Here is a 12,635-nt window from a genome sequence, read left to right as displayed (position 1 = left end):
TGCACATATTTTTTCCTTATGTATGCTGCGAAATAAATATAAAATACCTCAATTTATTAAAATAGATTTCTTTCTTTCGTTTAGCTGCAGAATGTCTGCAAAAAAAGCCTTATTTTATTCCAGATTGGGAAGATTCTAATCTCAATCTTCAGTGGAGAAAACAACAACTATTATAATTATATTTGTGTTTTCAAGTGTTAAGGTGCCTTTTAAGAACATACCTCACACAAATTAAATTTACCTAAAATCTAACCTAACTATTTAGCATTGCGTTGTGATTTATAAGGACCGGATTAGCCTCATGTTGAACTGGTGATGATCATGAGTAATAATTAAATAAAACATACATTTGTTATCCAATATATATATCTTAAATTTTATTAAGTTTCTTAAGTGGAAAACTAAACAAAATTATCAAACAAAGTATACCAAGAATAATTAAGAATAAATGTCCTCTGGTACTTATTGAATAATTAAGTGAATTTGCTACACAATACAAGTAATACCATAATTAATTTACCTCTTAGCACAGCCAATGTACGAGGGCTATCCAGAAAGTAGATTACGTTTTGGAATAAAAAAATAAACAAAGTATAGGAAACAAATTTTATTATATACAGATGAAAGCCACACTCAAATACTACTTTTCTACATAGTCACCATACAAATTAAGGCATTTATCGTAGCGATGTACGAGCTTGGAAATTCCTTCGTCGAAAAATTCGGCCGCCTGCGCCTTCAACCACTTCGTTACCTCTTCTTGCCTTCCATCTTGCACAAAACTTGTGGTAACCAAGCTTTTCGCTGATGATTTCGTGCAACAAACTTCGCGAAATTTGTGGAAAACTCAAAGAAAGTTCCGTTATTGTGAAATTTCGATTTTCACGGACTTTAGCATCGACTTTTTCGAGAAGTTCGGCGGTCACTATGATGGGTCTCCCACTTCGATCTTCGTCGTGAACATTGGTTCGGCCATTTTGAAATCTTATGACCCACTGACGCACTCCACCTTCAGTAATAATGTTGTCCCCATACACTTCACGAAGCTGCCGATAGATTTCTATCGGTTTACAGTTTTTTGCAGTCAGAAACCTTATTACTGAGCGCACCTCGAAGCTCGCGGGATTTTCAATTAACGCAGACATTTCAAACCGTCACAGTATCTGAACAGAGCACAGCACGAACCTCTCACTAGCACTTCCATATGTGAAAATTCTACGGAATGCTTTGCATTTGAGATTTGTAAGATTTTTTTTAACTTCATTTTCAGTCTATGGAAATTGTTTAAAGTAGCAGATAAATTCTTTCTGGTGTTGATGGATGAATGTTGAACCGCGTATGAATGAAATTCTAGCAGTGGACAAATTAAATGGAATCCTTTTAGGTACTGCTATACGCGAAATCACGCTTTACAAGTCTGCGCTCAGCAAGTACCTGCTGTATTAGAAATGATAGGCTACGAAACGTGACTTGAAGAATCATATGAGGTATCTAGAATGGAGATTGGTAGTTTAGTCGTGATAAATAAACAGTCTATACAGATGACCGGAAATAATAAAAATTTAGATGGATTAACTATAAAGTATTTTACTCCTGGACCATTAGTCATAAACAGTACTTGTGTAAAAACAGATTAAAGTATATGGATTCCCTGTTTAAGAAAGGAATTTCTTTCTGACAGTATGCAGTCTGTACCATACCTGGAATAGCGAGGTGTTGCATCTTCAGGGAAACAAAATCTTTTATTCTGTAATTTTTACTGAAAATGTGTGTTTAAATTTTGTTACCTAGATAACAAAATTAGATAACCCTATTTTAAACTCTTTTTATATGAAAATGAAACCAAATACAGACAAAGAAATAAAATTGCATTCCTTCCCTTAGTGCAGTTATTTGCAACTTTAACTTAAAAGGGAGCCAATTTTGATTTTATAAAATTTTGGCGAGCACAAGTATCTAGTGCACTTTTAATATTTCAGTTATAAATACATTACACAAAGTATAAAAATGTGTGGTATAATATGTTAAAGAAAAGGTATACTCTTTGTATTATTTACAAAAAATTCAGCAAGATGAAAGTTAAATACAGGGAAATCGTATTTTAATGTGAAATTTAACACTGCATTTCTTCTGCGAGTTTTTTTTTGCCTCTGATACATGCGATGTTATGGCTAAATCCTTGCAGTTGTTGGGATGTTGATTTGTTATCCTGTATCTAAACATTGATTTTAACATGTTCATTGTTGAAAATCCTCTTTCACATTTTTAAGTAGATTGGAAGCAGGAATTTATCTGTTTAAAAGTTTAACTGTTCATGATTTTTCTGTTCTAGGACTATTCAAATGGTTTTTTGTGATATTCTTGATCTTAATTAGGATGAAAATCAGTTATTTCCATTTCTAGATCAATAGAATTGTTATTTAACATATTTGCAGTTTTTTACCATTTTTCTTAAATACTAGTATTATGTAATGGGTTTGAAGTGAATGAAGTAGTTAGCCTAATTTTAAATACACTCAAAACATCTAATTTAGAAACTAATTTAAGCTCTATGAGATTTTCCAAATGATTCTTTCAGTTTTCTTATATTTCACCCCTTAGTTCTCCAGATTTTCAAAGTGGCAAAACGTACATTACGTTATGGTAAAAATGTATATTCCTCATATTTGTGTAATATTTTCACAAAATTAATTTCGATTTAAAATGAATTTATAATACCCTTTAATTCAAAGACTTTAGTTTAGTTCTCTCGCCGCCTCCCTCAAATTTAAGATTTAGTTACTATGTCTGTAAGAATGGCTAAATCATAGAACCAGGTATGTTCAATAATTTCTTCATAAGTTTCGTTTCTGGATTTTTAAAATTCTTCTATGAAACTTTTGTAACAGAAGCTGCGATGGAACCCGGGCAGCCAGGCAGAATGTCCCTTCCCTAAGTTAAAAGTTCTATCATTTCTTTGAAAGTGACCTTATAATATTTCAGAATAAACCCTCATAACACTAATAAAGCTGCGTTCACACTGGTCCGTTGGGGCGTCAAGCGTCAAAGCGTAAAAAAACGCTTGCCGCGTGCGCCAGTTCAAACTAACGCGCAACTTTCGCGTCAAAAGTTGTCATAGATGCACGCTAGATGGCTCTGTGTATCGGAAACTTGGGGGGAAACGTACTTCCTGTTTTTCGTTCCTGCCAAATCTTCCCGCGCATTGAGTTTTGTTCGCGTCCGATTCTTCCCGGCTTGTGTATTTTAAATAAAAATGGATCCCATTTCGGCGAAATCGAAACCAATTTTGCTTCTTGCATTACGAAGAAGGAGAAATAGAAGGTGGTGGGTTCGACCCATATTTCAGAGACGATTGCAGCAAGGAGATGCAGATAATTTAATTGAAGAAATGGGACTAAATGATCTCGAAAGTTTTTTCAGTTATTTTCGCATGACGCCTGGTCACTTCGATGAATTGTTAGCCCTGGTTGGACCATCTATACAGAAGAGAAATAGTAATTTTCGTCAAAGTATTCTAGAAAAAGATCGTTTGGCTGTAACATTAAGGTATGTATATATCTAACTTAGTTTATTTTTGATTTTTCTGAATGTTTATTAAAAATTTTTAATTGCATGTTTTAACTTCTGAGGTGGAGTTTTCCATAAGAAACAGCACTGCATATAAAATTTTTACATAATGCATGTACTTCCCTTAAATTGATTTAGTTAAGTATATTTTGGTATAATGTGTGCAGGATTTAAAGAGTTACCAAATATTATACTTTGAAGAGGCATGTAATAAAAATTATATAATTTTAATGTTATTAAATCATATTTTCTGCCTTATGTTTGTATTTTTTTATTCTTAAATGTAATTTTAATTACCCCAATTAGTTATACATAAATGTCACTGTTTAAAATTAGTCAATTTTATATAAAACTTATTGAAGAAATTGTTTTTTATATAATTTTTCCTTACAAAATAGCTGGCAGTTTTTGTTTTGAATAATTAATTCCCATATTAATAAATTTGTTCTTTAATAAAAGCTCAGGTGTTCTTTAATAAAAGATTGTCACGAAGGCTAAATCTTTGGCTTTGTTTTTATAAAATTTGAGTGAAAAGTGATCTTGCATTTTGAGGAAAACAGACAAGGTGTGATCACAATGCATAGAAGTATTTCATAAAATCAGCATCAATCCAGATTTGAATTTTGTCTTAATTTAAATGCCACATTCTGTCAAGTTTCCTTTCTGTATGAGTAATAGTCATCCTAAAATTTTTAAACAAATTGCTTAGTATTCACAAGTTATTAAACATTAAGAACTCAATAATTTAGAAAAGGAACCTTAAACTTTGTAGATTCTAAGTTCAAAATAAAGAATCTTGAAATCTAGGATTATTTACTCGCAACAAATCTGTTGCTTTAGATTATTGTGTATAAATTATTGACCATATCTCATTTATAAATGATAATTATGATTTACTATTATTAATAAACTTGAGAATTTTCTTTTAAATAATTTATATATTTTTAACATTTGTCTAAAGTATTTCATTTAGATTGTTCGGTTTGATTTCGTATTTCCTTCAAGAATTTTTAAAGCATTTAAAGACTAATCATTTAAAAAGAATTAAGATAATTCTAGTTAGATAGACTATCAATTTTGATAGATTATCAAGCAGTTTTTTTTTATTATTTTTTTTATGGACATTTTTCTTCATTTGAGCATTTTATTGATATTATTATGTACTCCCATTTTCTGCAATCCTGGCTTCATAAATGCTGATCACCCTCTCCTTTGTCTTGCTTAACTATGAATTCCTTATTGAAATTTAAATGAAAGATATTTATGATGGAATGATGGCACTTGCAGACAGACGTAGCTGTAAGACAAAATAATCCTTGAGACGTTTGTCCTGATTTACATACGCCCACCAGCGGCCGAGCGGTAAAGTCACTGAACGCTGGTAGTTCAGTCCGAGGTTCGGATCCCCCGAACGGGCTGGCTGCATGGGCGTTTTCGTGGTTTTCCCCATGTGTAACGTGTATACGAGCCAGTTTCCCTTAAAAAGTCCTCCACGAAGGCATCCCTCCCCTTAGGCAGATAGCCCTCGAGGCTTTGCCATAATCATACACACACACACACACACACCTGATTTACATACCATAATGGATACAATCTGCACCCTATGTTTTTTTGTAAGTTAACATTTAAAGACAATAGATGACACAAAGAAGTGAGCTGTGACACGTTAAATGGAAGCAAGCAAGTGGAAAAGTATCATGCATTCAGAAAATGCCTATGAGAATGTCAAAAGGTTTGCTTTCTAGTGAAATCTTATTCACTGATGGTAATTCTAGTGAAATTTAAGCTGATATATGTACAAACATTAATGTTTTTTCATTTAACATTCAAAATTTGCTCAAAAATGCTACTGCTATTAGTGAGATGACCTTCAGCTTTTGCTTTGTGAGAGGGGTAAAAAGTAATTTAATCTGATTAATAAATAATTTATTTTGTGATTTGTAAATATATTAATGTAAAATATATGTGATAGTACATGAAATTTTTTACACATTTTTAAGATTTCTTGCCAGTGGAGATTTAATGACAAGCTTGTCATTTGCATTTCGAATGGGAAAGTCCACAGTCTCTCTCATAAAAAAGATACTTGTGCTGCTTTGTGCAATGTATTACAGCCAATTGTTTTGGAAGTTCCAAGTGAAGAAAAGTGGCTGCGCATTGCCCAGAAATATGAAGCTTTATGGCAGTTCCCCCACTGCCTTGGATCCATTGACGGAAAGCATGTCATCATTCAGGTACGTATAACTGTTGTAAAATAAATAATGTGACTTTCACACACTACTCCCATGAGTAGGTTATGAAAAGTTTTTATTACACTTATGTATGTGCGTGTATGTAAATGTGTTTGGAACTTTAATAGAGGCAACTAATTATTTACACGGGATACAAAAGTGATTCATGTCACCATGTTTTACAGTCCTTCAATATAGTCGCCAGCATTGTGTACAACCCGTTTTCAACGATGTGGACATCGCAGAATACCTGTAGCAGCGCCTGTTTTGTTGATAGTTTGAATGGACCAGTCTACTGCCGCAAGAATCTCAGGAACAGTTTGGAAGTGAGTGCCACGAAGTGGTTCCTTCATCTTAGGAATTAAGTCATAGTCACAAGGGCTTAGATATGAGGAGTATGGTGGATAGTAAAGCACTTCCCAGCCCCATTGCTTGAACAAATCAGTCACAGCTTGCGCTGCATGCAGCCCCGAGCATTGTCATGCAAAATGAGAGGAGCGTTCTGCAGAAAGTGTCACCGTTTTTTTTGGTCGGAGATTGTGCTCTAAAAATGAGCAGTAATACTGCGCAGTGATGGTCTGCTGTGGGGGAACAATATGCGTTAGGATGACATCATCACAGTCATACATAAGAATCACCATAACTTTCACATTGCTGGGGATCTGATGAAATTTCGAACGTCATGGTGACCCGTGATGACGCCATTCGTTTGATTGGCGTTTCAGTTCTGGCTGGTACGATCGGGCCCAAGTCTCATCCAGCGTAATGATACGGCGTAAAAAAGCATCTCCTTCGCGCTCATAGCGCTCCAGGTGGGTTCGGGCAGCATCGTATCGTAGCCATTTCTGCATTTCCGTCAATTGATGTGGAACCCATCGTGAAGCAATTTTTCTCATGGACAGGCGTTCCTTCAGAATGTGCAGCACAGTCGTATGCGCTAATCCTATTTGTCCGGCCAGCTGACGAATCGTTTGGCGGCGATCACTGTCCATTAGTGCGGCAACAGCTTGCACGTCTGCATCGCTGACACTCGGACGACCTGGCCGCAGCATGTCTGCCACGTTTTGGCGTCCTTCATTAAATGCTTTCACCCATCTTCCTACGGTTCTGTAAGGCAATGCAGATTCCCCGCAAGCCTCTTGAAGACACTACGACGTCTGGCACATTCAATTTTTATCCAACATCGTTGTTCTTGTTTTGAAAACATCCTGACAACACTTACTTTAGACTGCGAGCTAATACAAGGATCCGTTCTTCGCGTCACTCCGTAAGCGCGTGACGTAGACAGGACGAGTCTTTTTGCTGAGAGGTAAGGTATGTAGTTCACGTGTGGTATACGCGATATTCTTTGGTTTTGTTGCATAGCGTTTTTTCAGCTGTGGTGCCACTATTAAAGTTCCAACCCTCGTATATTGTTAAAACTTTGCAGCATCATTTATGTTATTTAATTGGATAATCTGTTTCAAACTTTTGTTTTTTGAACTATGATGCCTTGTATTCCTAATCAAAATTAAATTCATTACAGGCTCCACCACGGACTGGATCTACGTATTATAATTACAAAGGTTCATTCAGTATTGTTTTGATGGCCGTAGCTGATGCGAAATATAAGTTCATAATTGTTGATATCGGAGCTGCTGGCCATCAGAGTGATGGAGGAATTTTCATCAATTCCACCTTTGATAAAGCTCTTGATGAAGAAGCACTGAACTTACCTAAAAGTTCTCCAGTTCGTGGATCACAGTATTCATTACCATACATTTTTATTGGTGATGAAGCTTTTCCCCTTAAAAGTAATTTAATGCGACCATATCCTGGTCGAGACCTAGATACAGAAAAGTCTGTTTTTAATTACAGACTATCAAGAGCACGGAGATGTGTTGAGAACGCATTTGGAATCATGGCTGCCAGATTCCGAATTCTGCGTAAACCGATTATAGCTGGTCTTACAACCAGCGAGAATATTGTGAAGGCATCTGTCTGCTTGCACAATTATTTACGTAGTAAAGAGGAACAGATACCTGCAAAAGAACGACGATATTGTCCTCCTGGTTTCGCAGATACGGATGATGGCAGTGGCAATATTTTAAGGGGCCGATGGAGAGAGGAAAATATGCATAATTTGAGTAAAGTGTCTCGTTCTGCCTCAAATATGTACAGCAGGAATGCAGCTGCTGTACGTATTTCATGCACTAATTACTTTATAAGAGAAGGGGCAGTACCATGGCAGGATGCTATAGTTTCAAGAAAATGAAATTTATAAATATTAGGCACACTTTTACTAGGTGTTAAGCGTCCTTTCTTATTTATATGTATATTGCCATATGATAATTTATGTAAATTTTCTTTTATTTATCCAATTGTATTTTATTCATATTTTATTTTAATTTGTCTGTATATGTGTAAAAATTAAAATATTTTTCAACATCAAAGAGTGTATACTAAAAATTTACTTTAGAATGACATATATGAGGAAGAAAATAACTGGTGAAATCAAAAAAGTATAGCTATATGATATAATTAATCTGTGCAGATAAGAAGGCAGCAGTCACCCTTAATAATATGTACATTTCACGTCACACTAATTGTCTAAATTACAAAAGTGAACTCGAGTGCATAAACCTTCCTAGTATTACTTATTAAAAAAATATCCACTGTTGTTTTTACAATCATAGGTGATAAGATTTATATAATTAATATAATGTGAATATACGTTTCCCAAATAAACTTTGTATTAACTGAATTTAAGATTACATGTTCCTAAGAAATTTAAGGAATTAGTTTTGCTTAGGAAATGTAAGTAGTGTACAAGTCTTGAATGAAATGTTTAATTTCTTGTTAGACAAATTAAACTTATTAACACACTTGACTAATAACACAATAATAAAGGATGTATTTAGGGTTTATTCATCATCCATTAAATCAAAAATAAAATTTGCAAGGCCTCTACAAGCCTTCCTTTGCTTTTCTGGAGGAAAAGACTACTGTTTTTGATATAAACAACATTAAATGATCTATGTTGTTGTGCTCTTGTGTCTCAAGGACAGAAGCAATGGCTTTGTCGATCATATCATTTTTTTCCCAGAAGAATCTGAAAAATAAATAAAAAATTCATTATTAAATAGTAATCTCAATCTCCACTGTGCATATTTTACTGAAAATATTTTAAAATTTGTTTCACTATTTTGCTTTGTATTTGGAATATATACATGTGCATTTTAGAAGATTAGAATTTTTTTATTATTATTTAAACATATTTTTGTAAATTAGCACATGTATATATAAAAAAAATTTTCATCATCTAAACATGTATAAAAATGACTTAAAAATAACAATTTTTAATCTACCAGAATTCCAATTCATATTAACATACTTTTATGTAAGGTAGACTCAGAAGCTGTTTCTAGTCCAAAATCTTCAAAATCCACTGACTCTTGCACATCCAGCTGCTCAAAATCCGTGGAGCATGATGCTTCATTGGAGCATGTTGCTTCATTGGAGCATGATGAATTCCTGCTTTGGATGCTCAAATTAGACCATGTACTGAAACAATTTCAAATTAATAATTACAGATTATGCAAAATTCAACCTTATGCTCATAAATTTTATTCAAATTCAACAGTATATTAGTTTTATTGAAAAAAATTGTTGCAGAGCAAGAAATGTTTAAAATTAAAATGCTTTAATATACAAAAGACCAAAAATAATTTCATATGGACCTGTAAGGAAGTACAGCTTACAATGCATGTTGCTAAACTGTGCTAATGGAATAAACCTTTTCATTACCTGAGTCAATCAATAATTAATATAATTAGTGGATTATACCTGGAGGTATACTAAAATGTATTAATAAACCAAGCAAAATTGTATAGTGATTCTCTGATAGGCTATATTTTAAATCTTAACTTACTTTGATTTTCAAAAGATTTATACTTCAAACTTTTAATAATACAGTGTTACAATGGAGTGGACAACTTTTAATTTGCTCTGCGACTGAGCTTTTTATCTGATCTACTCATATCCTAAAAAATTTTATTCTTTAAGAAATATTTAGATACCATTAATCCATTGCAGTCCCCAAACAACAACCTCAGTTTTTAATGATGTGTTTTTAAATAAAAAATGAATTACATGTTATACAGTTCTTATTTATTTTTTTATGCACTGTATTGCATAAAAATAAATAAAATATGTATAAAGCATAATACAAATTATGAAAGAATTTAAAGAAATAAAATAGTTTTACAAAGCTTAATTATTAAGTTCTACTTATGTACAACATACCTTCATTATTCTTTACTGTTACCTTTTTCTCTACATTTTTTTCATTTTCATCCCTAGATCATTTCAATAAAAAATTGTCCAAGAAAGTATGTTCATCATAATTCATAAACATCAGTAAACATCAGTAAACATTCAGTAAAACATCATATGATGTTTAAGATTGTTTTCAAAATGTGTTAAAGAAGTCTCACTTGAATAGTGCTGTTGTATGGCAAGTTGCCATTTTTTCCAATGAACTCAGCAACCCTAAAGTTAAACTTTGGGTCTATGAGTCTCATCAACAAAATCTTTTTTTAGTATATGCAAAGAAATTTTTGTTAAATGTTTCCTCATCATCGCCAAGCGTAGTGTCAATATAAAAGGTTAACATACTCCTTTATTATTCAATTTCTAACATAAAAAAAAAATTGTTTAGGCAAAACATGGCATGATGAAAGGAAAGTATAATACACATAAATAATGATTCGCCAGGTTGGTGTCACATCAGCGATATATCTATATGGAATGTTTCTGTTTGAGATGTGTGCCAATGCATCTCAAACGCAGCAATGAAGCCAAATTACTGATTGTACAAATTTATGCTAAAATGATTGTTTCTTCAATAAGAATGTATTTTATTTAGTGTAGAAGTGAAATTAAGAATCGGGACTCTTCACATGTTTTATTATGCATGGAGGGGTTGGGTAGGCAAATGAGGTGGGGGAGTTTTGAGGTCCAGATTTTATATCATTCCGGACTTTATACTGTATAATGTTTACATTTTATTCCCAGCATCAAAAGATGAAGTTTTCAAATAATATTTTTTCACGATATAAATAGGCACTTGTTTCTCTCAAAGTAAAACTTCTTAGTATCGTATTAAAGAATTACAGTTAAGTGTTTGTCATTTGATAAAGGGTCTTCTATACAAAAAAGAAAAAAGCTTAAATTTGGACGTTCAAATGTTCAAAATTTGATTACTTGACCTGTTCAAAGTAATCAAATTTTTAAGGTAAAAAGAAGTGCTTTAAAATTCATAGAAACACTTCTGAAAATATATATAGATTTTAACATGAATAAATTTGATGTTAAATTTCATTCAGATGTTTTTGTATATTAATTTCAGTGATGATATTAATTTGATAGGATACTAATACCTATTTTCAATCCCTTAAGCATATCTAACATATTTTCAAACCATATAAACTCACACAAAAGAAACTATATACATTTAAAAAATATTAATTGCTGAAAATTATCTTTCCAAATTAAAATCCTCAAAAAATGTTCTGTTAGGTAAAATAATATTGTATGTAGTTAATCATAATGCTATGCAAGAATATTGTGGAACAGGTACATAATTTAAAAATCTTACTCTTTATCAATTAAAAACGGCTCAAGAAATGTCATTGATTGAAACAGTGGCCATTCTCTTTTCCTTTTTGCACCACTGCCACTCGTCTGCTTAAGCAAACGTTTTTCTTTCCTGAAGCGATCTCGGAGCGATTTGTATCGCTCCTGGCATCTGTCAGCTGCAAGAAGAAATCATAAATATGAGAAACTTTAATCTGTAGAAAAGTCATAGATCGTAATACTTCGTTATTTAAATTGATTAAAGAATATAAACTAAAAATGAAATAAAACATAGTATTCACTTAAGCAGTAGTATGAGAGGAAATTACGATATTTTTAATTTACAAATTCGGTAAATCATGCTTTATGAGTTTATTTAAAAGTTAATTTTAGTCAAACTGAATTAGTTATATTTCAAGAATTAGCATAAGTAGTTAAAATAGAAAGAATTTTAATCAGTTTAAAATGCAGAAAAATTGTATGCCACTCACCTGTAGATCCAATGGCTTCAGCTATGCTGATCCACGCATTTCTCCTCATCAGGGAATTTTTGTGGCGTTTATCGTTCAGATTATAGAAATACGGGTATTTCTGAATTTCATTTATTAAAAGTTCATCCGTCGCTAGAGAAACACTCATTTTTTTTTTTTTTTTTTTTTTTTTTTTTTTTTTTTTTTTTTTTTTTGATTTTTTGTTGGTACAAAGTGCTAAAATGAGTAAAAATAGCTTCCAAAGCTGCAGTAGTAAGCGGGTAAGTAAGCAAACATAATCATTGGTTGTTGCAATCACGTGAATCGAGAAACACGCGCGTCAAGCGTCAAAAAGTTGAAGTTCAATCAATCCATCCGGCCATCCGTCATCCGGCGAATGCTGCCTCTGAGCTCGCTTCTGATTGGTTAACGCTTTACGCGCGAACGCGTTGCCGCGCCAGTCTGAACGCAGCTTAAATGTATATAGATTTTTTAATGTTTATGTTATGCGTGTTTGGTTCTTACAAAATTTTGAGCTATTATATTACTAATTCTGTATGTCAATTAACACAGTTTAATATAGAACACCTGCTTCAATGCTAAAAGTTAAGTATTTGAATAATGTTTTACCTTTCGTCTGTTTTCAGACGCAGGTTCTATTCTACAATTTACAGAATTTCTCGGTATTGGACATCTCACATAGCTGACAAAATTGCATTCCTATGTTTAGGTTTCATAGTACAATAGGTTG

The 12,635-nt window shown here is 32.9% G+C and overlaps 1 long non-coding RNA gene across 1 annotated transcript; it reads right to left on the bottom strand.

Annotated features, from left to right (window-relative positions):
* Positions 1–8,794: 8,794 nt before the first annotated feature.
* On the bottom strand, positions 8,795–12,225 carry LOC146992969 (uncharacterized). Its single transcript, XR_015038966.1, has 3 exons — positions 11,437–12,225; positions 9,172–9,341; positions 8,795–8,889 (listed from the first exon to the last, which is right to left on the bottom strand). It is a non-coding gene; the product is annotated as an uncharacterized LOC146992969 (long non-coding RNA).
* Between the last annotated feature and the right edge of the window lie 410 nt (positions 12,226–12,635).

This window comes from Stegodyphus dumicola, chromosome X2 (genome assembly GCF_044657685.1).
Source record: "Stegodyphus dumicola isolate Sdum_Otavi_A_Nest chromosome X2, ASM4465768v1".
NCBI classification, from domain to species: Eukaryota; Metazoa; Arthropoda; class Arachnida; order Araneae; family Eresidae; genus Stegodyphus; species Stegodyphus dumicola.
This window is presented reverse-complemented; position numbering and strand designations above follow the sequence as displayed.